Source organism: Tupaia chinensis, unplaced genomic scaffold (genome assembly GCF_000334495.1).
Source record: "Tupaia chinensis unplaced genomic scaffold, TupChi_1.0 Scaffold000489_1, whole genome shotgun sequence".
NCBI classification, from domain to species: Eukaryota; Metazoa; Chordata; class Mammalia; order Scandentia; family Tupaiidae; genus Tupaia; species Tupaia belangeri.
In genome coordinates this window covers 1397513-1419347 of record NW_006160001.1, presented here as the reverse complement: position 1 = coordinate 1419347, position 21835 = coordinate 1397513, and the positions used below count along the sequence as shown (strand labels likewise).

The window sequence follows — 21835 nt, the reverse complement described above, 5'->3', positions numbered from 1 at the left end:
CCTTTTAGGATTTTGGGCACACACACACACATGTGCCCGGCGTGAGTTTAAAGCTGCCAGGTTTGGGACTTGAACCACAGTTGGCCATGTGGGAGTCCAGCAATGCAACCATTATGCCATCTGTTGGTCCTAGTCATCAAGAATTTCTATTTTACCAGGCATGTGTGCATATGTGCCCAAGATCCTGAGAAGAGAATGGAGGAGAAGGGATTGCGGTGTGACCATCCCCCCTGGGGGGTGATTTCTCGCTTTCTGTCTCTATGTCTCTCTCTGTCTGTCTGGCGAGTGCACACGCCCTAAAGCGAAAATTTCTCAAAAAAAAAAAAAGAATTTCTATTTTAAATTTCATATATTTTTAACAAATGATTTTTTTGTTTATATCATTTATATAAAAGTAAAACAACCAGAAAAAAATTAAAGCACACTGAATTATGGGATATACATTATCCTAGAACCAAATAGCTATTAATACTTATGAAGACATTGTTCAGTGTTGTCAAGCTCATTATCTACAAATACAGTAGTGAAAAATAGAAATTCCTCAGGGCTGGCAGGTGGTGTGGTGGTTGCGGGCACTGAACTCCCACATGGCTGACCGTAGTTCGAGTCCTGGACATGGTGGCTTGCTTTCTCACTTTCCCACTCTCTTTCACTGTCTCTCTCTGGTTAAATTTAGATAAATAAATAAAGTTAAAATAAAAAAACCCACAAAAATATAAATTCTTCAAAGACTATATAATTTGTTATATTTGATTATGAAGAATCAATGAATTATATCCTAAGCAAATATAAGCTAAATTGATTGTAAATACACACACACACACACACACACACACACACACATGTATGTATGTATATATATATATATATAATGGAATAACAAAAATAAGCAATTTTAGAACTATTTTAGAATTCAAACCATGGTTTGAGTCCTGGACCTGGCAGCTTGAAACTGATGCTGGGCACATGGCATCCATGCCCAAGATCCCAAGAAGAGAATGGAGGAGACAGGATTGCAGTGTGGCCAACCCCCTGGGAATGATTTCTCATCTTCTTTCTCTCTGTCTCTCTTTTTCTCTCCAGTGAGTGCACACACCCGATAGCAAAAACATCTCTAGAAAAATATTCTTAATGACCAAGAAAGATATGTTTTTGACATGAGAAAAATAAAATATAAATATTATGCTTTCTTTTCGTCCTCAGCTATAGCATTCCCAATGTACACAAACATACAGACATAAGCTCCGGAGCAGTAAATTCCTTTTTCTCACTTAACAAGAAATTAGAAACCGAAAGTGTATGTCTACATGGAGTGAGGTGGGGGTGGAGGGATGAGGCCATCTGTGGGGTTTTTCTAGAGACTTCCTTCCCAGCATGTGAAACAATCTCTGTGAAGAGAACCGCTTAGAAGAGGAAGGTGTCAACAAGTTAACCAAGGCAGGTGACAGCTGCTAGTCAGTGAAGAATCCAGAGTTTGATGTAAAGAAAGTTAAAACTAGACATTAGAAATAAGGAATGTGGTGGGAACAGCAGGCGGTGTGGTGGTTAAGACTCTGGACTCCAACATGGCCAGTGTTGGTTCTAGTCCCAGACACCAAGGCTTGAAAATCACTCCAAGTGTATTGTGCATGAGTGCCCAAAATCCTGAGAGAAAAATGGAGGAAAAGGGATTGTAGTTTGGCCACTTCCCTGCGGTGATTTCTTACTTTCCCTCTCTCTGTCTCTCTCTGGTGAGTACACTCACACTATGGCAAAAACAAACAAAAAACTAAAGCAAAAGAAGAAGAAGAAATGGAGGATATGGAAGATTCTGCACACATCAATGGATAAATACGAAATTTCTGAAAGCTTGGTCAATAGAACATGGCCATATGGCCACCACCCCCTCACCTCTTCAGCTCCTCTCCTACCTGCTTGGCCATTCAATCTCTTCTCCTTCTGAACTTTGAAGAAAATGCAGTTAGTATTTGGTAATCAGGATGAACGAATATGATCATCCCCTATTTTACTTTCTCTCCCTTTTATAACTGCACGGTAAGAAGATTCTGCCATGAGATGAGCAACTTCTCTCACTTCGGTCAGGTGAGACAAAGGTGCTCTTCACTTTAGGTTGCACCTCTTCTCATTAAAATAGTGACGTTCTCAGTTTCAAGGTTTCAGGGTGTGATTCTGCTCTCTCAGCACCCAGTCACCTTCTCCCCCAAGCTCCCTTTATCTTTCCCAGGACCTTCATGACTTCAGCTGCTCCGGGCTTTCACTTACTCAGTCACCCATCCTCTTCTGAGAGTAGTAGAGACTCCTTGCTCATGTGCTCAATCTAGTGTGTGGTGCTTTGCCACTATTTAATTTAACATCTGTGCTTTATAAAAATTGCTTATGTCTGGGTATAAATCACCTTAACATTTTTTTCCAACACACGACAAACCTTATATAATTAGTAAAAATTTCTGGAGTTTGGTATTTTATGGCTATTAATAATTCCATTATTAGAACTATTGATAGTAATCATTGATAGAACCATTGATAGCAATCACATTTTAAAGTGATACTTCATATGTAATATCTCACTTGATCCTTCCAAAGCCCGGCAAACTTTTATTGTCATGGAAGAGTAAGCTGATCTAAGTTTTAACATATTTTAGAGATAATAACCCAACCCAGATCCTCATTATAAATCCCGTATTTACCCCCAATATACCATAGGAATCATGATTTTTGTTACCTTTCTTCCGTAGTTACTATTCTGAGTTTAACTTTTCAGCTCACACACAAAACTTTGTAACAGTTTTCTATTTTGATCCCCAAAGTTTCCCACTTAATCCTAGTCGTCAGCTCTCTGTCCAGGAATCCGTAACCAGTGCAGGGGATTTGATAACGTTTCTCCTACTTATGCTTATGATCATGGCAGATGTGAGGTGAGCAAGGAGACCAGAGCAAGTTATAGAGGATGTGGGACTCAAGACCAAAACATCCTGGTTGACTTTGCAACACCATGGGCAAGGAGGAAAGGGGAAATAACTAAGAAAAGACAAACAATTCTGCTTGCTTTTTTATGTTTCGTCTGTGTACGTGTTGGTGTGGAGGTGGGGAGTAGACAGATGACTACATTCAGTCCCTTTTAGCCCAGACTGGTTCCAAATAGCTGCCTCCAAGAGCCCCTGACATGGAAGTTGGCAGTTCAGAGGCTGGGGACACCATTCTGAGTCATCCCTTGTTCTTATAGGTTGGTGTTTATTATCCATCTGGCTGCATTTTTTTTTTTTTAGAGGTTTTTGCCTTAGGGATCATGCATTCACATGCACGCATGGGTGGGGGGGGGAGAGAGAGAGAGAGAGAGAGAAAGAGAATGAGAGATAATGAGAGAGAAAGTGAGAAATCACCCACTTCCAGGGGAGATGGCCACACCACAATCCCTTCTCTTCTATTCTTCCCCCAGAATCCTGGGTATACATGCATACACATCCAGCATTATTTTCAAGCCAAGCCTGGGACTCAAACTGAGATTGGCTCTGTGGGAATCCAGCGATGTAACTGCTATGCCATCTGCTGGCCTCCTGGCAGCATCGTTAAACTACTACCAGAAGAAGCTTGAAGAAGAAAGAACACAGGGCAAAAGAAAGAGATAATGATTTGGAAAGTCCTATGGCAAATACAAGGTTGTTAGCAATGTGTTCATATAAAATAACTTCTGTCTGGATTTAAAACAAAAGCCAAAAATATATTTACAACTATAGTTAATTCAATGAACAGAAATAAAAAAAAGAAACATGCTAAATTCCTTCATGTTTTATGATTTTCTAAATGCTAAATAGGTTTTGAAAAAAAATAAAAAGTACTACAAAGATACCTATTATTTTTAAATAGATTTTTCTTTTAATTATAAATATAAACCACAAAGAGATATCATTTAACATCCATTAGGACGACTTTTATCAAAAAAAAAAAAGCAGACAATAACAAGTCTTATCAAAGATTTGGAGAAGCTGAACCCTTGTGCACTGCTAGAGGGAATGTGAAATGGTTCAGCTGCTGTGGTGAACAGTATATGGGTTTCTCAAAAGATTAAACATGGAATAACCATATGATTTGGCAATGCCACTTCTGGGTATATACCTAAAAGAAGTGAAAGCAGGGACTCGAACAGATATTTATAGACCAATTTTTATAGCAGCATTATTTACAATAGCCAAAGGCACAAGTAGCCCAAGTGTCTATCAACAGATGAATGGATTGGGATAGATTGGGATCAACAGTTAGTGTAATGGCTACGTAGCTGGACTCCCATGTAGTTGACCGTGGTTTGAGTACCGGACCCGGTGGCTTAAACTCACACCAGGCATGTATGCGTGCATGCCCAAGATCCTGAGAGGAAAATGGAGAAGGAATTGTGGCATGGCCATCCCCCTAGGGGGTGGTTTCTTGCTTTCTGTCTCTCTGTCTCTCTTTGTCTTTCTGGAGATTGCTTGCACCCTATAGCAAAAACCTCTCAAAAAACAAAAACAAAACAAAAAAACAAACCCAGGTGAATGGATTAACAGAATGTGGCATGCACCTACAAATGGAATAGTATTCAGCCATAAGAAGGAAGGGAATTCTGATACATGCTTAACATGAATAAACCTTGAAGACATTATGCTAGGTGAAACAAGCCAGTTGCAAAAGGACATACATCATGTGATTCCAATCTATTCTAGGTGCCTAGACTAGTCTACTGCATACAGACCAAAAATAGAATGGCTGCTGCGAGGAGCTGATGAGAGGAGGAAACAGGCAGTTCGTGTACAAGGTTTCAGTTGGGAAGATGAAAAAGTTCCTGAGCTACCTGATGATGAAGGTTGCACAACAACAGGAATGTACATAATGCCACAGACTTATGTACTTAAAAAAATGGCAAATTTGGGGCCAGCAGTTAGCGTAATGGCTATGTCACTGGACTCCCATGTAGTCGATGGTGGTTCATGTCCGGACCCAGTGGCTTAAAACTAATGCCGAGCATGTGTGCATGTGTGCCCAAGATCCCAAGAGGAGAATGGAGGAGAAGGTATTGCAGCATGGCCATTCCCCCCGGGGGGTGATTTCTCGCTTTCTGTCTCTCTGTCTCTCTCTGTCTGGCGAGCACATGCGCCCTATAGCAAAAACCTCTCCAAAAAAAAAAAGGCAAAAAAAAAAGGCAAATTTTATGTTATATATATATTTGATCACAATAAACCATTTAGTAAGAATGATTAAAAGTGAACATTAGTGATTTATGAAATTAAATTTAATGTAACAAGGGGTCAATGTCAAATATCTAATTTCGATAGTCAATGAAGAGCCATGTGAGAGGTATAAGTACAATTCTCATTGACTACAGTTATTTTTTAACTGATAAGGTTTTCTGTTTGTGTGTTTGTTTTTGTTGTTGTTGTTTTTCAGGTGAAGACAGGGAAAGCAAAGAACAAGAACAAGAAGCACAGCATATGACAGGATCACCCTGGAAAATTTTTCTTTTAAGCTACACATACCAGGTACCTCAACCCACGCTGCTCTGCTCTTCTCTGAGTTTATGAAAAATCACCAGCCCATCCAGCCAGGGGAACAAATGGAAGGGTGTGGCATCCTGTGGTATATTCAGATGCAAAAAAGATGAAAAACCATGGGGATCTTCTTATTCTTATTTATTTATTTATGTTTTTAAGATTTTTGCCATAGGGTACACGCTCTCACCAGAGAGAGATTGTGTGTGTGTAGGCATATTGGGGGTTGATAGGCATACCACAATCCCTTCTTCTCTTCTCCTCTTGGTATTTTGGGCTTGCACACACACACACACACACACACACACACACACACACCTGGTGTGATTTTCAAGAGGCCATGTCTAGGATTCCACCATGAAGCTGGCTATGGGAGATCCAGAGTCTTAACTTCCATGCCACCTGCTGGCCCAATCCTGCTTACTCTTATCCTCTCTTCTTTATCAGTTATCTCCTGCCAAGAGTTACAGAAATTCAATGGCAAGAACTAGGCCAACTTTTGGGGGGTTACCCTGGTTCAGCATGAATAAGTGGGATTGGAGTACAAATGGTTTTTGTTTGTTGGTGTGTGTGTGTGTGTTTTTTAGAGGTTTTTGCTAAAGGGCAAGTTTGCTCACCAGAAAGACAGAGAGAGACAGAAAAACAGAAAGCGAGAAATCACCCTTCCAGGGGGGAGTGGAGGGGGGATGGCCATGCCACAATCCCTTCTCTTCTATTCTCCTCTTGGGATCTTTGGCACAGGCGCATGTGTGCCCGGCATGAGTTTAAGCCACTGGGTCCAGGACTCAAACTGTGGTCGACTACATGGGAGTCCAGTGACATTGCCATTATGCCATCTGCTCGTCCACAGATGTTGGTTCTTTATAAATTTTCCCTCTACCTTATAGTGGGTTGCGTCATAGCACTCCCCTACCTTCCAAAATATAGCTCCATGTCTCTGAATCCATGAATGTGATCCTTGCAAATGTAATTAAGGATTGTACAATGAAGTCATCCTGGGTTTTTCAGGTTATTCAATGGCAAATCTTACTCTAAGATACAGGAGAGAAGACATCAGAGGAGGATAAGGTCATTTGAAGATAGGCAGAGATTGGAGGGATGCAATCACAAGCCAAGAAATGCCTAGAGCCACTACAAAGTAGGAGAGGCAAGGAATAGATTCTCCCTTTGAGCTTTCAGAGGAAATGCAGCCTACCAACACCTTGGTTTTAGACTTCTGGTCTCTAGAACTGTGAGAGAATACATTTCTGTTGTTGTAGGCCACCCACTGGGTCGTCAGAAAAGTCATGACTAGGGACCAGCAATTAGTGCTGGACTCCCACGTAGTCGACCTTGGTTCGCGTCCTGGACCCGGTGGCTTAAAACTCACACTGGGCACATGTGCGTGCATGCCCAAGATCCTGAGAGGAGAATGGAGGAGAAGGGATTGCAGTGTGGCCATCCCCCCCTGGGGGATGATTTCTCACTTCTTTCTCTGTCTGTCTGGCGAGCACACATGCCCTATAGCGAAAACCTCTCCAAAAAAAAAAAAAAAAGTCATGACTGCATTTTTACATAGAAAAAACATAGAAAAATATGTCATGACTTAACCGACAACCTAATGGTTTGTGGTACTTTGTTACAACAGCTGCAGGAAACTAATGCCCTCTTTTGCCATGTCCCCAAATATTTTCATGTTAGATTTCTATGGGCATCAAAGCACCTACTTTGACATGAATGTAGGTGAAGTTTAGGAAGAACGATGAAAAATTTGTTTCATGATTTCGTTTTTTAGGTCACCAGAGGTGGCATCCCAGCTGAGATTATCCCTGGCTTGGAAAGACCCAGCAGGAGCTTAGTCATAGGCAGTGGGGGAGCTTTGGTGGCATTTTAACCTGCTTTTGGAAGCAAGATCATGTACCGCCCTGACCACCCCATGGCATGGGCCTCAGCAACACTGTGAATGAGGTAGGTATTGAATTTATACAGCTAAGTGGGTTTCCTAGTTTTTAGTCTGTGCAAAAAGGCTGTTTTATAAAGACAGAAAAACAAGACAAGCCCTGAGCACTTGAAATTTATCAAAAAAAAAATCCAAACCAGCTTCTGATGGAATAATCTTTGACTTCTAAGGCTTTTCATTGGCGTTTCACTGGGGCCCAAACACAGACTTCGTTTATTCCTAGTGGCCGATTCAGATGATTCCAATCTCCACTTCTCATCAGTCAGCAGCTATGTACTAAATACCTGGGACACACTTGGTCCTGGGCTTTGGTAAAAAGAAAGGAGATATAAATGGGCCTTAAAATAGGCCAGTTTAAAAACATTTTTTTTCCCCTTAGATTTTTGCTGTAGGGCAAATGTGCTTGCCAGAGAGATAGAGACAGAGACAGAAAGTGAGAAATTACCCCCTAAGATAATGGACGACCACAATTTGTTGTCCATTCTCCTCTTGGGATCTTGGGCACACACATACCGCATGCCTGGCTTGAGGTTTAAGTCACTGGGTTCGGGACTTGAACCTCAGTTGACTGCATGGGAATCCAGCAACATGACCATTATGCCATCTGCTGGTCCCCAAAGTAGACTATTTTCAATTGGAAGCCTTACCTTAGAATCAGAGTGTTTGAGAAAGCAGAAACCCCAAACATCAGTGAATTTAAGCCCTTCATCTTACAGGGAAGAAACTGAGTAGGTGATCTATCCAAAGTGGCACAGCTGGGACTAGAGCCTGGGTCTTCTACTCACTTACTCTTTGGGCTTCCCACTATCCTATGCTGCTCCACCTGCTGAGCACCAGGGTCTACAACAACCGTTCCAATGAGAATAGATAGCATTGTGGATTGTCTCTGGTAGGAGTTGCTGCGCTGTTCTCAAATGTCACTTCATGACAACCATAAAGTTGCTGTTAGCCCCAATATACAGATAAAGAAATCAAGGCATGGAGCCATTCATAAACCACACAAGGCCCACAGCTGGTGCAGGCTCAGGTCTTGATTGTGGAACCATGGTCTTAACCACAGCCTCAGGAACCATAGCCTGAACCTGCCAGTGAGCTCCATGCTCTTGTTATTGGAAATGCGCCCTCAGAGGAAGCACCTGATAACACCTCAGACAAAATTTTTTCTAACCTCCCGACCTCTCTCTCTTGTTAATGTGACGCAAATGGTGGAAAATAGGATTTTCAAAGCCAGCTGAGGCTGGTAAAACTTCAAATCAATTTTCTGTGCTTAGTCCTTTGGACCACTAGATGTCAGTGTGACTGCTCTGCCAGGCAGCCAGAGCGTTCAAGTGCGGCAGGTCCTCTTGGCCAGCTTTTATGAGCTCCTAAACCAAAGAAGAGGCCTTTGGATTCCAGCAGGAGCTGGGAGAATGTGAAGGCCAGAGGTCATTAAGCAAATGGATTCAAATGACAAGAGGACAGCATGGACTTGAGCCTTTAAAATGATTTCCTAAGGTAAGTGGATTCCTTCCCAGACTTTCCTTTTTGAAACAGAAGACGAACATCTCCAAGTGCCACTCAAATATACCCCAATTCCTTAGCTATTTAGAATCTCCTTTAATGGCATATTTCAAAAGATGTGGTTTTGGGACCAGCAGGTGGTGTGGTAGTTAAGGTGCTGGACATTCCCACATGGCCGACCAGGGTTCAAGTCCTGAATCTGGTGGCTTACTTTCTCACTTCCTCTCTTTCTCACCGTTACCCTCTGTCTCTCTCTGGTCAAATTAAAAAATAATAATAATAATAAGAAGAAATAAATGAATAAATAAAATAAATAATTATAAAAAAAAGAAACATTAAAAAAAAAAAAAGATGTGGTTTTATTGGCCAGAACAACCAACAACCTCTTTCTACCTATTAATTCTCATTGATTTATCGGAGGATTAAACTACATGAAGTTTGTGTCTCACCTTGAATATGTACATGTTTTGTCTACATTAAACCTCCCTTGGCAGTCCCTAGCACGAACCACAGAAAAACACAGCCATGACTGTGCTTGGGGTGTTAAATCCCACCTATTTTTCTACATAGAGTAATTTGTATTAAATGGCAAAGTATTAAGAAAAGGCAAATATTAATAATCTCTTATTACATATTAGTACAGAGTAAGTATATGTGATTTATCCTCACCAACCTTAGGAGGTAAGCACTATTATCACCCTCACTTTTTAGATGATAAACCTGAGACAGAGAGGTCAAGTGACTCTCCTAAAGTCTCACACTGATAGGAGGCAGATCTGAATCTCATTGTCTTTTTTTTTTTTTAAAGTCCATTTTCCACTTTGACCAGAGAGAGAGAGGGAGAGAGCACAGAGAGAGAGAAAGTATGAAAGCAAACCACTAGGTCCAGTACTTGAACCACGGTCGGCCATGTAGGAGTCCAGCGCCCTTAGTCACCACACCACCTGCCAACCCCCCATTGTCTTTTAATTAAATCAATTATAAATCTAGTTAAACGGGGGAAAAAGGCCTTGTGAATTGTTCAGAAAAAGCAGTAATTCATATAAGAGGGTCAATGACTTCAAGGAAAACTTGGAGTGACTGGTTGCCCTGATAAGGCTTCCTGGATGATTTGCAGCTTGTTTGTCATCATTATTCCAGTTTGCCAGAAATCCTTCTGAGCAGAAAGAATTAATGACAGTGTAGCCCCACCTACCACCTTAATTAAAGTCCATTCACTTATCTCTTCAATGAGAGAGGAAGACACACACACACATACACACACACACACAAGTATCTTCAATGCCACAATGGTCCTCAATGCCACAGTCAACCCTCAGTTTCAGATCATGGGTAAGCATGTGAACCTGACACACTCAGGAAAGTCCTGGAATATGAACTCAGGACCTCTCCCATGTGATCCAGTTGTGTTACCACTGCACCACCATTTGGCCCGATCCCTTTCCTTAGTCTGTGTAGAAATCTGACAAGAACCCCACCCTCTGCCAGATCATTTAAGGCTTGGGGGAAATTGGGAGTTGCTCTTTCTCATCAAAAGGATGAACACATGCTTGTCAGGAGCCAGGATGAAATAAATGGTCTGTGCCCAACTCTGCTGTCAATGGGGCACATTTCTGGTTTCATCCTGAGACATCATTTAATACCAGTGGCACCAGAGTTTGCAACAGGAAACCATGAGAGGCCCTCTCCAGTTACGAAAGCGTGATGGACCCACTCCTGGCCACGTTTGTATCTGCTCATTTGTATCTGGCCACAGTGGGGCAAGAGTTTCAGTCTGGTGTTCAGCTCTTTTGCTATCTACCAACAGAGCATGCCTATCTTTCAGTTATTCTGTGAGCATAGTCTTTGCCATCGGGATCTATTGGTGGTACATTTACCTACTGTCAAAATTGGCACATTTATTTGAAAAGAAACCTGGGCATAGCTGTTACCTGACTCTTGTAGAAAAATGTGGGAGAATGGCCTCATTCAATGGGTCTTCCAGGGGCAAGAGGTTGGGTTCCTCTCACTTTGGCTGTTGTGCTGCCTCCGTTTGCCGAGAACTGTGGTGTTTTCTGGAGTTTGGCAGGGTCTGTCCAGAAGAATGGTTGAGTGCGCCTCTTCTCCCTTCCCTACCAGGCTGACTTAGAAAAGTTCTCTGATGTCCTCAGGATATTGAGTAAGAAGCGGGAGAGATAGGGGAACTAAAAAGTGTCTATTCAGCCTGGATACTTCTGCTGATATTCCTGTCAAGCATGTGATATTTAAATAGGCAAAACAAAAATATTTTCCTGCCTGCCACCGTGGTATTCAAGGGGAGGAAATGGTCGGACGTGGCTCCTCTAACCTGCTCACCCACTCAGGGTTGACACCTGAAGTGGTGGCCAAGGAGGGGTGCTCTCTAATAGGAAGGTCCACTCCAATGTGTGGGCTCTTTGGGCCCTAACTGCATTTAAGATTGGGAGGTGCTTGACTATGGCAACTGAAGGCAGAGGCGCATGTGCTGAAAAGCCCAGTGGGCTCACTTCTGTCTGCTCTCTGTTGGGCTTTTATTCGAACTCTGGAGAAAATAAAGTATTCAGATGATAATCCAAGAGATGAGATTACCATTGGGACTAAGTGAGATTTTAACAAGTTGCTGATGTTAAATGAACCTCTTCTACCTTCCTTCTACTTATTTGTCTATTCATTCCTAAACACAAAACCCCTGCTATATGGGCCAAGCACTGCGTTGAACTAGGGAGGGGTACAAGACAAGACTCTTCCTCTTAGTGGCTTATGTTCTTTCAGAAGTTATGCCAGAGATGGCTACTTTCCTCCTAGTGTGATTTTTCCCTTCTTATGTAAAAGGGGTTGGCAAACTGAGGCCTACTGGCCCATTTTGATCTGTTGTCTATTTTGTACAGCCCTCGAGCCAAGAATGACGTTTACAATTAAAGAGCTCTTAGAAAAGGGGCGGGGGGAGAAGATAATTACGATAACTATGACAGTGGCATGATAGAGACTATATATGGCCTAAAATATTTTCTATCTGGCTTTTTGCAGAAAACATTTACCAAGACTATTCTATTACAAGAGACCTCTGGCTTTTTAATTTTAAAATTTCCAGAGTGTGTGAACTCACAGGAGAGAGACAGAAAGAGTGGGGTGGAGAAGTGAGAAAACACCCCCTCTCCATAGGCAATGGTCACACGACAGTCCCTTCTCCTCTGCCTCTCCCTCTCCCTCCTTTTGTGATTCTGGGCACACATACACATGTGCCCATGATGCTTTTCAAGCTGTCAGGTCCAGGACTCAAACTGTACAACCGTGTGAGAGTCCGTCACCTTAACCACTATGCCACTGGTTGGCCTGAGACCTCTGACTTTTTAGCTGGCATATGACCATGTGGAATAAGACTTTCTAGCCTTCTTACCATTAGATATGGTGACTAAGTTTTGGTCAATGGGATCTGAGCAGAATTGATTTATGCAGCTCTTGGTGATACTCTGGAAGAGGAGCCTGTCATGCTTTCCTCTCCCGGCTGGCTGAAATCTTGAGCCATTCTGGCCCATTAATGAATAGGAAAATACTCTAGAGATGGTAGAGACAGAAGATAGAAGGAGCCTGAGCTCTGACACAGGAGATAACTCTATCCCATCACCAGATTTTGTGGGGTGGTTGTGAGGGAAGAAACAAGGGAAGGAGAAGAAAAATAACTTTTTAACATTGGTCATATGTAAAGGGCTGGATGGTGGTGCAATAGTATAATATGATGCTCTGAGAGGTGACCCATGCAGAAAGTCTTGAGGTTTGAGTATGGGGACTTCTCTGAGAATGTCAGGAATGTGTGTGCCCACAGGCTGGGGATGGGTCATGGCATTAAGACCTGATAGGAGATGTTGTCTTTCTCGTTTTACAAAATAAATAAATAAATAAAACTTGAAAAAAGTCTCTTGCTGTTACCAAACCTTGTTGGAGTTGGAATCATCTGTTACTTCTCCCTTCCACCAACCTTCTTCTGATGACCCAAACAAAATTATTTACTAAAAGCAAGAACACTCCCTGTCGTCAAGGAATGCATTTTCTTGTCTTCTCTTTCATCTGGTTAACTCCTACTCAAGCCCCAAAGCTCAGTATAGATATCACTTTCTTCTGAACTCAGTCCCACAGACTGGGTAAATCATTCTTCCTCTAGTCTTTACTATCTGTTAATTGTTAGAGACAAATTTGTTTTCCCCACTAGATCTTGAGCTCTTTGAAAGCGGGACTGTGGCTTGTCTTTAATTCCTGGCTTCTGGTACACAGCTTGGCATACAGAAGATATTGTATAAAAGTTGTTGAATGAATTAATTTATGACAGGCCAAGGGCATCGTCCTGATTTGTGGGACTGTTGCTATTTTTACTCATGTGTCCTAGAAAAGGGAAGGTGAGCCCAGCAATTTATATGCCTCAGCTCCTTCGTTAAAAAGAAATAAGTTTTGAAAGTTTATTTTCCAAAAAGGTGAAAGAGAAATAAACACATTTAGAAAGTTTTCATTTTAAAATGTGAATGTTTTGGTTGACATGAATAGCAGCTACACATATTGCTAGTGTCTGGAGAGGTTTGAAGATTTAATAAAAACAAAAATGAGGTGAAATGAGTTTAATAACATGCTGGTATGCCCCTAAAATAAATGGAAGTGTAAATACTTGCTGAAATCTATCTTATTTGGAGTTCATTATTTTATAATAAAAAAACATTCATTTAAAAATAAATTGATAAAATCTTTACATGCAAAGGAAAATATGTGCAATGATGTATTATTGTATGATAATAATAAAATGATAATTCCATTTATTCTCCTCTTTCCGCTCTATATTATGTGACTTATAATCAACAGAAGCAAAAGCATTGCTTTCTGTATAAACATATTTTTCTATATCCTTGAGAGATATGCAACCAGTTTTCTGAACCAGCAAAATAATGTAAGAGCTTTAGGACACTACTTAATACTAGTATTTTTGCTCCTTCATTAAGAGAAAAGAATACAAAATCTGAAGAGCACATTTCTCTTCACATATGATCCTTTTTGAGATGGTGTTAGCAGAAGGTAACACTGGAAAGAATTACTTGTGTTATGTTTCTAAAGGAAACCAATCATGTGATATTGGGTTATAATCCGAATACGGAGAGTTCATTATTTTCATGGCTTCATACGAAAAGCTTTCATAAATTATAGGGAAACCTGAGCCGTTAAATAAAATAAGTCAAAGAATTCTTAAATAAAATATTAGGCCTTAACATCTGCTACAGAACCATAGCTAACACCTCAGTGCTTCTGGATATTTTATTAAATGTTTGCGGCCTCCCTTCCCCCTTAAAAGAGTAATTCTAGGCAAATGATGAATGTCTCCATGAATAGCTCATTCTTTGTGGCCATGAATACGAGGCTTTTACTCCCGTATCCTGTGCAGCTCTATTGTGCAATACAAGGAAATAAAATACTATGGAGGAGAATGAGTGAGCTGGGGGTGGGGTGGAGTGAAATAGAGGAAATCAGCTTACTCTCAACTCGTTACTCCCAGTATCAAATGCCTATTTCGGATATCAGAGCTTCTGTCTTAATTGCCCTGTCTCTTCTCATCCTCACCCCCTACTCCAGGTGGAACAACCTCACTCTATCCCATCTGATCAGTATAATGACTGCTTCGAGGTGTTGGGCTGTTCATGCCATTGCCTGCCAATTTGCTTACTCCCCATTCTCTAAATTAAATATTGTACTTACATTGTTTTTTCACTTTAGCAAAAACATCTGTCATTACTAAAAATAATGATTAAATTTATATTCTGGTTCCTTTTTTTAAGAGATTTTTGCTATGGGATGCATGTGCTCTCCAGAGACAGAGAGAAACAGAGAGACAGAATGAGAGAAATCACCTACCGGGCTGGGGTGGGGGATGGATGGCCACACTATAATCCTGTCACTGTAATTTTCCTCTCAGGATTTTGTGCATGCATGCACACGTGCCCAGTGTGAGTTTTAAGTTGCTGGGTCCAGGACGTGAACCACTGTGGACTACGTGGGAATCCAGTGATGTAACCATTACACCATCTACTGGTTCCCATATTCTAGTTCTTAAAGGAGTAAATAAAGGCAATGGTCAATCCAGCTGCCTTACAACAAGAGGTGATGTGGTCCTGGAGTCCAAGCCAGGTTTGCTGTGCCATTTAAAGCTTCCAGAGATTCAGAAAATAAATCATGAATGTGTTTGGGAGTAAATATGGTGCAGGCTTTGGAACAGTTCTGATGGGTTCAGCTAATGCAGTTTAATAACATGCTGGTATGCCCCTAAAATAAATGGAAGTGTAAATACTTGCTGAAATCTATCTTATTTGGAGTTTATTATTTTATAATAAAAAAAATTCATTTTAAAAAAAAATTGATAAAATCTTTACATGCAAAGGAAAATATGTGCAATGATGTATTATTGTATGATAATAATAAAATGATAATTCCATTTATTCTCCTCTTTCCGCTCTATATTATGTGACTTATAATCAACAGAAGCAAAAGCATTGCTTTCTGTATAAACATATTTTTCTATATCCTTGAGAGATATGCAACCAGTTTTCTGAACCAGCAAAATAATGTAAGAGCTTTAGGACACTACTTAATACTAGTATTTTTGCTCCTTCATTAAGAGAAAAGAATACAAAATCTGAAGAGCACATTTCTCTTCACATATGATCCTTTTTGAGATGGTGTTAGCAGAAGGTAACACTGGAAAGAATTACTTGTGTTATGTTTCTAAAGGAAACCAATCATGTGATATTGGGTTATAATCCGAATACGGAGAGTTCATTATTTTCATGGCTTCATACGAAAAGCTTTCATAAATTATAGGGAAACCTGAGCCGTTAAATAAAATAAGTCAAAGAATTCTTAAATAAAATATTAGGCCTTAACATCTGCTACAGAACCATAGCTAACACCTCAGTGCTTCTGGATATTTTATTAAATGTTTGCGGCCTCCCTTCCCCCTTAAAAGAGTAATTCTAGGCAAATGATGAATGTCTCCATGAATAGCTCATTCTTTGTGGCCATGAATACGAGGCTTTTACTCCCGTATCCTGTGCAGCTCTATTGTGCAATACAAGGAAATAAAATACTATGGAGGAGAATGAGTGAGCTGGGGGTGGGGTGGAGTGAAATAGAGGAAATCAGCTTACTCTCAACTCGTTACTCCCAGTATCAAATGCCTATTTCGGATATCAGAGCTTCTGTCTTAATTGCCCTGTCTCTTCTCATCCTCACCCCCTACTCCAGGTGGAACAACCTCACTCTATCCCATCTGATCAGTATAATGACTGCTTCGAGGTGTTGGGCTGTTCATGCCATTGCCTGCCAATTTGCTTACTCCCCATTCTCTAAATTAAATATTGTACTTACATTGTTTTTTCACTTTAGCAAAAACATCTGTCATTACTAAAAATAATGATTAAATTTATATTCTGGTTCCTTTTTTTAAGAGATTTTTGCTATGGGATGCATGTGCTCTCCAGAGACAGAGAGAAACAGAGAGACAGAATGAGAGAAATCACCTACCGGGCTGGGGTGGGGGATGGATGGCCACACTATAATCCTGTCACTGTAATTTTCCTCTCAGGATTTTGTGCATGCATGCACACGTGCCCAGTGTGAGTTTTAAGTTGCTGGGTCCAGGACGTGAACCACTGTGGACTACGTGGGAATCCAGTGATGTAACCATTACACCATCTACTGGTTCCCATATTCTAGTTCTTAAAGGAGTAAATAAAGGCAATGGTCAATCCAGCTGCCTTACAACAAGAGGTGATGTGGTCCTGGAGTCCAAGCCAGGTTTGCTGTGCCATTTAAAGCTTCCAGAGATTCAGAAAATAAATCATGAATGTGTTTGGGAGTAAATATGGTGCAGGCTTTGGAACAGTTCTGATGGGTTCAGCTAATGCAGAAATCTGGGTGTCATGTTAAGACAGTTGGTTGAGGGCTCCCGCTTTCTGCTGGTTCAGCAAGGAGGTGGATTTGGTAGGAAAGTCCAGGCTTTGTCACTGCTCCAGACCAATGAGCAGCGGATAAAGCGTGGATAAATCCATGCCCTCCCAGTTTGTAAGTGGCTCGTTGACATGTTTGGCTGTCCTTAAGCCAATCACATCCTTATCATAGTTCATCAAGGTGTGTGTGTGTAATGGGGAAGTGTAAAAATTAGAGTGATAACCTTTCAGATTTCTGGCTTTCTGTAAAAAGTCTGACTCCTTTTGCAACAATTTACTTGATCCCTGAAGAACTTTGGTAATTCATTATCACTGGTTTCCTCATTGAAGTCACCTGCTTGACTCCAGTAGCCATTTGGTTTGCAACTCATAACATGTAGGTCATAAGCTTTTGAAATTCTCTTCATGACTCTTGTCATAGAATTATTTCTCTGCAAACCTGCTACCTCCTTGCCCCACCCCCCACCCCCCGCCCTGAAATTGAATTAAAGTGTTTTCTATCAGGAAAAACCTAAATATCTTGAGAAAGCCAAGTGGGCGCTAAGAAACAGAGAGCTTGGGTAAGCTGTATGGGCAGCTATTCCTGACAAACACATGAAATCTATGCATCTCCAAGAGTAGGAGTCAATTTGAGATCTGAGTGCAAAATACTTAGCAGCAAAGGATGATTTTTAACTAGAGTAATAACATTATCTTTATCTTTTGAGGTTTGAGGTCTTGGTCCCACAAATCAGGATGAGAAGAATTGACCTTACTTGGTAGATAAAGAAGTAACCCCAAAAGGAATACAGTAAAATCATGACAGAGACTGTCTTTGAGAAACAATGGTGGACAATAGACTTGAGCAAGAAAGATGACTGGATTTCAGCCTTATGTAGACTGCTTAGACTTTTCATGTTAGCCAAGTCTTCAAGCGAATATAGCAAAATCCTTGTCAGCATTATGTTTTTTTTTTTCTATTTTTCAACATTTCTTAAAATAGACGGACCAAAATGTTGTTCCTACTTCTCAAGGGACAAAGATTTTCACAAATATTCCATACGATGGACACACTAAATTTGGAAAAGCTGTCACCTGTAGTGATGTCCCCTCTAACCTCTTTCCAGAATAGGAGAGGAAGTAGAATCATAGGCTCTAGTTTTTCTGCATACTAAGAGCTGCAGATCTTTTAAATCACCAGGGTCAGTGTTTTTTTGATATGAGATTTCCCTTTAATTCCCCAGAATTAGAGAGGCTAGCAAAGGAAAATACAAGACAAAATAGATCTGAGATCTTTATAATCTATAATAAAATTTCCTTTTCTTTTTTTGACTCCAGAAGCTAATAAATCAAGATTTCTCACTTAGAATGTAATCGTCTCTCTTTTTTAATTACAAAAACTAATACATTTTTTGTTTTCTTCTCATTATTTTTGAAAATTTTTATTTCTATTTCTTTTATACATTCAATCATGTTACTTAGCTCACAAAGTGAATATTCCAGCATCTGTACATTTCTCACCCGTCCAGTTCACCATACTAGAAAGTTATCTTCAACAGATAATAATCCATTTCTTTGTCCCATAAAGGCCTTGAAAACTACTAAAATTTTAAAAACACAATTATAGTGCCACAACTAATGACTCCTTTAGAATTTTAGCTAAGCATAGCCTTCTCTCACTATAAAATCAGAATGTTGATTGGCTCAGTGACACAGCAGTAAAGCACGGCTTCTGTGACATAGATCCATATAGAAGATCAAGGTTTAGTTCCCAGTTGACCTGTACAAGCTGGATATTCGCCCCTATGATCCTGGCTGTCTGGGAAGGCTGGGGTTAGAGTATTGCAGCGGGAGACCCTGTGGAGGGTACTTGTATTTCCTCCTTGCTCTTTTTGTCTCTATCATGGAAGAAAGAAATGAACTTTAAAAAATTCGATGGTTCTTTTACCTACTCTAGCTCTCAACAATACATGAGAATGAAATAGGATAGTAAAGGGCTTTCTGAGCGTAGCAGAAGGTCTCAGCTCTCTGTGTGAGGGATGTGCTGCAACATAAGAACTGGCTCTGTTCTGACGGCCGTCCTGCCTCATTGGTCAGTATGAAAAGCGCTGACAGAAGAAGTCTGGGACTTGGGAACCAGGGGCGAGTGCATCCTTATAACAGGATAGAAATAAAGCACAATAGGACCATGAATCTTGTTGGAATGGGACTGAGTGTATATCATTCCCCACCTGGAGAAATGGAGACAAATGTCATGCTATGCTCATTTGGCCTGCAGGCCAAATCTGTGCAATGTGGCTTCAAAGGATAAAACCCAGGGAGAAATCAGCTATTCCCCAGATCTAAATGAAAGGACAAAGGAACCGATAATTTGTCTGCAGTATATCAGTTCAAAATCTAAACAGAATTAGTTGGAACACTAAACTCATTTAAGTCTGATCAAGAGGAGTGAGACTGGGATACTCTTTTTTTTTTTTTTTAAGAGAGATTTTTGCTATAGGTATAGGGCGTGTGTGCTCACCAGAGAGACAGAGAGACAAAAAGCAAGAATCATCCCCCTTCTCCTCCATTCTCCTCTCGGGATTTTGGGCACACATGCAAAATGACACACCTGGCATGAGTTTTAAACCACTGGGTCCAGGACTTGAAACATGGTCAACTACATGGGAGTACAGTGACATAACTATTGCACCATCTGCTGGTCCCTGGGATACTTTTTTTGACAGTAACTTTTGATATTTATGTTTGCCTTAGCTTAGAGATATGACTTGATCTGCCATATGAGCTATCTTTTGTTGGAAGATTAACATAATCTGGGCAAGGTATACAGGGATTTATAAATATACTGTCTAACTTAATCTTCATACTATCAAGATGATTGTTGTGCTTATTTAGAGATAAGAGCACTCAGGTTAAAGATAAAGTGTGTGGCCCAAGAGCAGAAGAGGGTCTCAAACTTAAATCTGTATAATAGCCCACAACCACTTTGCTAAATATACTTACTAATTTTTCAAACCTGGTTTCACAATAGAATAATCTGGAGTACATCATTATATTCTGATGGCCAAATTCCTGTGATTAAATTAAATCACAATATGGGAATGAAGTTCTAGGTATCTGTATTCATTAAAGCTCACAGATGCATCAGATAGGCAGTCAGAAATTAAGAATCTCTGAACTGCCTTGTACTTTATCCAATGTAAGCAAACTTGTCCTACACTGAGGTAGGCAGAATAATGACCTTGCTAAAAGATGTCACCTTCAAATCCCAGGAACTGTGACTTTATTATCTTATAAGGCAAAAGTGAATTTGCAGGGAAGTGAGTAAGTTAAGGATCTTGAAATGCAAAGATATCCTGAATGATCTGGGTGGACCCCAGATAACCAGAAGGGTTGTTATGCATGGGAACAGGAAGCAGGAATTTGGATGTCAGAGTGAAGCAGCCTGAGAAAGGCTTGATCCGTCATTGCTGGCTTTTAGGACAAAACTTGGTCATGAGCCGAGGAATGTGAGTACCCTCCAGAAACTGGAAGAGGCGATTCTCCCCTGGAGCCTCCAGAAGGAGCACAGCCCTGCCCACACCTTGATGTTGGGCTCAGTGAGACTCATTTCAGACTTCCGACTTCCAGAACTACTAGATATTTATAAGATAGATTCATATTAAGCGTGTGGTCGTTTGTTAAAGCAGGTATCTATCACCTATGTGTCTATATACATTTATCTATCAGTTTTATGGAGGTATAATCAACAAATAAAAATTGTACACAGTGACCTAATTTCACTGACTCAGCGGTAACCTGAGAGTCTGATGCCAGAAGCCTTATGGAATGGTTTCAGTTCCTGGGTCACTCTGTACACATTGAATGTGTGCACATGTGCCCGTGACCCTGCCTGGTTGAGAGAGCTGAGGGGGAAGGATCTAGTGTGAGACCCTCTTGAGAGTTCTTATCTTTCTCTTTCACTATAATAGAAAAAAAATAAGCTTTTTAAAAAGTGCATATTTAAGGTTCATAGTGCATTGTTTTGATATACATATACCCTGTGATTACCATGATCAAACTAATTAACAAACCAACACCTTATACAGTCACCATGTAGTAACCCTTTTATTTTTTTGAGATATTTTTGCTATAGGGCGCATGCACTCACCAGACAGACAGAGAGAGAGACAGAGAGACAGAAAGCGAGAAATCACCCCCCAGGGGGATGGCCATGCCGCAATCCCTTCTCCTCCATTCTCCCCTCAGGATCTTGGGCATGCACGCACATGCGCCCGGTGTGAGTTTAAGCCACCAGGTCCTGGACTTGAACCGCAGTTGACTACGTGGGAGTCCAGTGACATAGCCATTTCGCTAACTGCTGGTCCCACCTTTTTTGTTTTGTTTTGTAGTGAGGACACTTACAGTCTATTCTTAGCGAATTTCTAGTTCATGATACATTGTCGTTAACTATACATATCTTGCTGTACATTTGATCTCCAGAACTAATTCCTCGTATAACTGAAAGTGCACAGAGAAAAGTTTTAAGTAGACTTCCGATTTCTTCTCTGACCTCATTTGCTATGGGTTTATAAAAAAAAAAAAAAAAAAAAAAAAAGAGGGAGAGAGAATTCTAAGATTTTCCTTGTGAGGATCAGCCAGTACTCACATAGATAAAAATCGCTATTAGTTCACAAATGCTCTAGCATATATCTAGGTAACTTCATCCCTCAAAACATTCCCCATTTGCTAGGACCAGTCTCTTTTTTTTTGGAGAGGTTTTTGCTATAGGGCACATGTGCGCGCCAGAAAGATAGAAGGAAGACAGAGAGACAGAAAGCGAGAAATCATCCCCCGGGGGGATGGCCATGCTGCAATCCCTTCTCCATTCTTCTCTTGGGATCCTGGGCATGCATGCACATGTGCCCAGCATGAGTTTAAGCCACCAG

At 40.7% G+C, this 21835-nt stretch overlaps 1 protein-coding gene across 4 annotated transcripts in view; it reads right to left on the bottom strand.

Moving 5' to 3' along the window:
- FYB1 (FYN binding protein 1) overlaps positions 1-21835 on the bottom strand; it is a 180748-nt gene that overhangs the window by 120831 nt on the left and 38082 nt on the right. The window contains exon 1 of one of the 4 annotated variants that reach the window (XM_027774870.1): positions 10887-11089. The exons of 2 other annotated variants lie outside the window; for them this stretch is intronic. The gene's annotated coding sequence lies outside the window, so the exon portion shown is untranslated. Of the gene's footprint in view, positions 1-10886; positions 11090-21835 lie in introns of those variants that run through there. One more of the 4 variants, XM_027774869.1, reaches the window with a different exon arrangement.